Raw genomic sequence first — 5,419 nt, 5'->3', positions numbered from 1 at the left:
GAAAGCTCCTTTCCTCCGCGTGCACGTGACCAGAAATAGTTTGGAAGCCACCAAGAGAGCGTTACACAGGGAAAGGTGCAAGTTACAACTTGCAGACCCTCATTCTTTCTAAAAGCATTAAGTGTTGTATCTGCATCGCTGTAGGTTCGGTGCAGCATTGGAACAGCTGGCCTTTATCGAATTTCGTGTTGATGTGGAGATGCAGTTGTTGGTCTGTAGTGAACAAGGTCAGAAGTCACAAGAGCTGAAAATGTGTTGCTGGAAAAGCGCAGCAGGTCAGGCAGCATCCAAGGAACAGGAAATTCGACGTTTCGGGCATAAGCCCTTCATCAAGCTTTCGAAGCGCTGCTGCTTCACCTGACGAGGGAGCCGAGCTCCGAAAAGTTGTGATTTCAAATAACCCTGTTGGAGCATAACCTGATGTCGTGTGCCTTCTGAATTTCGTACTGGATTATGCTAGAGCAATAAAGGTTATATCAGGACCAGTGTTTGAAAGCACCAGGATCGGTACTGGATTCTTTTAGGTCGAAACTGGATTTTACCATTTCTGAGGAAGGGTTACTGGACCAGAAACGTTAAGTCTGATTTCTCTCCAAAGATGTTGCCAGACCTGCTGAGCTTTTCCAGCAATTTCTGATTTGCTTTCTAATTTACAACATCCGCAGTTCTTTCGGTTTTTTTAATTTTATCAGCGTTGGGTTTTACAAGGGTTGGTGCCAACTGTTTCAGGATCTGTGCTAAATATGTTGGGTTTTCTCTGCTGAATTATATCAGCATGTGTTCTGAATTACATCAGGATCAATGCTGGATTATATCAGGATTTTGTGACAATAACAAATCATTCATTCATTCATGAATTATATCAGGATTTGGGCTGGATTGAATTGGGGTTGGATTAAATCAGGATGGCTGTGTTGGATTGTATGGGAATTAAAACTGGATTATGTTAGGGTCAATGATGGATTATATCAGGGTCAATGATGGATTATATCAGGGTCAATATGGGATTATATCAGAAAAAATACGAGGTCTTAGAAAAGTTTTTTGATGGATTGTTTGAGGATCAGCTCTGGAATCATTCATCACGATCTCCAATATTTCAATGCCACTGTCTTCTGGACATGAAAGACAATATTTGAAACATTTCACCCCTTCAAACTGAAACCTCTGTGATTGACCAGCACTGGATACCAGATGCAGCTGTCATTGGAAACCAGTAGTGTTTTTATAACCTGGACTGGGATAAAATGTGGGATTAGAGTAGGCAGCTGGTTTATTCAGCCAGTGTGGATATGATGGGCTAAATGGCCTCTTTTACTGCTTTAATTTTTCTACAGTTCTACCTAGAGATGCGACCCCTTCAAGATTTTCTTGGAGTCTGCAGGAATGAAGTGATCTCACGGAAATGCTGCAAATGACCGAGGAGAAAAATCATACAAAATGTTCACTTTTCTCATTGCAGCAAATTAATTTTTTCAGGTGTCAAAGAGACCATCAGTGCCCACTTCCCCTTTATTGGGATTTCTACTGCATTGTTACGTTCCGTGGTGTTATGACCTCCCTAGACCTCCCTCCTCACTTGTCCTTGCGTGATTGCAAACTCTCCAGGAAATCCAAGTACAACAGTTTAACAAGTCGAAGTGTTTTGGGATGTAAAAAATGAATGAGAAAACGTGAGAATGAGAGAAATAAAAGGAAGAGTATTATAAAGGAGCAGGCAAATAGACAAGGGGAATGTGAAGGCAATAGAAGTGAATGAGATAAAACAATATAATAGTTTGGCACTATGGGGGGAAGCAGGAGATCTGAAGGGAGATTTACATGATAAAGGATGGGAAAAATAGTAAAATGATTCGTCTTCAGGTTATTTACAATTACAGTAGTCCCTGCATATCCACGGGGCATATGTCCCAAGACCTACCACGGATGCCCAAAACCATGGATAGTAGTTTAAATGGGAAATTTACCTCCCCGGCAGCCTCCTGGTGCCTGATTCTGGAATGTTGCACGCAATATTTTTAGGCAGGGGCAAACCGCGGGTAAGTGAAATCGCGGAAACTGATTCCGTGGATACAGTGGTTGCCCTGCATTTATATGGTATTCAGCAGCTGACCTAACCAAGGCAGTGGTACGTGTATTGTTATGATCCCAGTTATGAAATACTGGACCAGAGATTATTGTTTGGATAGTGCATAGAACATTACAGCTCAGTACAGGCTCTTCAGCCCTCTCTGTTGCGCTGACCTGTAAAATTAATCTGATGCCCATCTAACCTACACCATTCCATTATTATCCATATGTATGTCCGATGGCCATTCAAATACCTTTAATGTTGGCAAGTCTACTAATGTCACAGGCAGGCCGTTCTATGCCACTACCCTCTGAGTAAAGAAACTACCCCTGATATCTCTCCTATGAGAATTACCCCTCAATTTAAGGCTATGTCCCCTCGTGTTAGCCTTCACCATCCGAGGAAAAAGGGTCTAACTGTCCACCCTATCTAACCCTCTGTTTATCTTATACATCTCGATTAAGTCATCTCTCAACCTTCTTCTCTCCAACAAAAATAGCTTCAGTTCCCTCAGCCTTTACTCGTAAGACCTTCCCTCCATACCAGGCAACATTCTGGTAAATCTCCTCTGAACCCTTTCCAAAGCTTCCACACCCTTCCTATAATGTGACCAGAACTGTATGCACTACTCCAGGTCCGGCCTTACCAGTGTCTTGCACTTCTGAAGAATGACCTCGTGGCTCCGAAACTCAATCCCCTAACCAATATATGCTGACACATCATATGCTTTCTGAACAACCCTATCAACCTGGGTGGCAACGTTCAGGGATTTATGTACTTAGACACCGAGATCACTTCATTCATCTACACTACCAAGAATTTTACCATTAGCCCAGGACTCTGCATTCCTGTTACTTCTTCTGAAGTGAACTACCTCACACTTTTGTGCATTTAACTCCATTTGCCACTTCTCAGCCCAGCTCTGCACATTATCTATGTCCCTCTGTAACCCAAAGCATCCTTTGACACTATCCACAATTCTGCCTACCTTAGTGTCATCTGCAAATTTTCTAACCCATCCTCCTACTCCCACATTCAGATCATTCATAAAAATGACAAAAAGCAGTGGCCCCAAAACAGCACACCAGTGGTAACTGAATTCCAGGATGAATATTTCCCATCAACCACCACCCTCAGTCTTCTTTCAGCTAGCCAATTTCTGATCCAAACCACTACATCATCTTCAATCCCGAGACTCCATATTTTGTGCAATAGCCTACCATGTAGAACCTTATCAAATGCTTTACTGAATTCCATACACACCATGTCAACCGCTTGACCTTCATCCACCTGTTTTGTCACCTTCTCGAAGAACTCAATAAGGTTCATGAGGTACGATCTACCCTTCACAAAACCATGTTGATTATCCCTAATCAAATTATTCCTTTCTAGATGACTATAAATCCTATCTCTTATAATCTTTTCCACCACCTGAACCACACCAAATTAAGGCTCATTGGCTTATAATTACTAGAGTTGTCCCTACTCCCCTTCTTAAACAAGGGAGCAACATTTGCTATCCTCCATCTTCTGTCGTAAAGATCAAAACCAAAGGCTCTGCAATCTCCTCCCTGGTTTCCCAGAGAATTCAAGGATAAATCCAATCCAGCTCTTATCCAGGGCTATTATCTATTTTCAAACTTTCCAAAATTGCTCTTTGACCGCCACAATCCCGTCTAATCTTGCAGTCTGTATCTCTGTATTCTCACAACAATGTGAATACGAATGAAAAGTATTCATTAAGTGGTTCACCTATGTCCTCAGATTCCACACACAACTTCCCACTACTGTCTTTGATCAGCCCTATTCTTACTCTAGTCATTCTTTTATTCCTGATATACCTATAGGCCTTAGATTAGATTACTTACAGTGTGGAAACAGGCCTTTTGGCCCAACAAGTCCACACCAACCCACCGAAGTACAACCCACCCAGACCCATTCCCCTACATTTACCTCTGCCCCTAACACTATGGGCAATTTAGCATGGTCAATTCACCTGACCTGCACATCTTTGAACTGTGGGAGGAAACCGGAGCACCCGGAGGAAATCCACGCAGACACGGGGAGAATGTGCAAACTCCACACAGTCAGTCGCCTGAGGCGGGAATTGAACCTGGGTCTCTGGCGCTGTGAGGCAGCAGTGCTGACCACTGTGCCACCACGCCTTGATCCTATCTGCCAACAACTTCTATGTCCCCTTCTTAGCCCTCTCTTTAGATCTTTTCTGGTGAACTTAAAACTCTCAAGCCCTCGAACTGAGCCTTCATGCCTCATCCTCACATAAGCCTTCCTCTTCCTCTTGACAAGAGCTTCAACTTCTTTAGTAAACCATGGCTCCCTCTCTCAACAACTACCTCCCTGTCTGATTGATATATACTTATCAAGGACCAGCTGTTCCTTAAATAAGCTTCACATTTCAAGTGTGTCCATCCCTGCAGATTCCTTCCCCAGCCTATGTATCCTAAATCTTGTCTAATCACATCATAATTGCCTTTCCCCCAGTTATACCTCTTGCCCTGCGGTATATACCTATCCCTTCTCATTGCTATTGTAAACATAACCAGATTGTGGTCACTATTGCCAAAGTGCTCACCTATCTCCAAATCTAATACCTGGCCGGGTTCATTCCCCAGTACCAAATCCAATATGGCATTGTCCCTTGTTGGCCTGTCCACATACTGTCAGAAAACCCTCCTGCACACATTGAACAAAAACTGACCCATCTAAACTACTTGAACTATAATATTCCCAGTCAATATTGGGGAAGTTGAAGTCCTCCATAACAACTACCCTGTTACTCTCACTCCTATCAGGAATCATCTTTGCTATTCTTTCCTCCATATCCCTGGAACAATTTGGAAGCCAACAGAAAATTCCCAACAGGGTGACCTCTCCTTTCCTGTTTCTAACCTTAGCCCAAACTACCTCAATGGATGAGTCCTCAAACATTATCTCAGCTGCTGTAATACTATCCTTGATTAACAATGCCACAACCCTCCTCCTTTTACCATCTTCTCTGTTCTTACTGAAACAGCTAAATTCTGGAATCTGCAATAACCATTCTTGTCCCTCCTCTAGCCATGTCTTTGAAATGGCCAAACATCGAAATCCCAGGTACCAACCCATGCAGCAAGTTCACCCGCCTTATTCCAGATACTCCTGGCATTGAAGTACACACATTTCAAACCAATGTCTTGCTTGCCGGTTCTCTCTCGCAACTTTGTAAACTTATCTCTGACTTCACTACCCTCAATCTCCTGTACACTGGAACTACAATTCAGGTTCCCATCCCCCGCTGCATTAGTTTAAATGCCCCCAAAGAGCATTAGCAAATTTCCTCCCCGGGAT

At 43.0% G+C, this 5,419-nt stretch overlaps 1 long non-coding RNA gene across 1 annotated transcript in view; it reads left to right on the top strand.

The window, feature by feature from the left end:
* Window positions 1-60: 60 nt before the first annotated feature.
* LOC132819375 (uncharacterized) overlaps window positions 61-5,419 on the top strand; it is a 32,725-nt gene continuing 27,366 nt past the window's right edge. The window contains exon 1 of the long non-coding RNA XR_009645072.1: window positions 61-227. This is a non-coding gene — a long non-coding RNA (uncharacterized LOC132819375). The remainder of the gene's footprint in view (window positions 228-5,419) is intronic.

This window comes from Hemiscyllium ocellatum, chromosome 10 (genome assembly GCF_020745735.1).
Source record: "Hemiscyllium ocellatum isolate sHemOce1 chromosome 10, sHemOce1.pat.X.cur, whole genome shotgun sequence".
Taxonomy (NCBI): domain Eukaryota; kingdom Metazoa; phylum Chordata; class Chondrichthyes; order Orectolobiformes; family Hemiscylliidae; genus Hemiscyllium; species Hemiscyllium ocellatum.
Note: the sequence above shows the minus strand (reverse complement) of the source record. Positions and strands in the feature narration are given on the sequence as shown.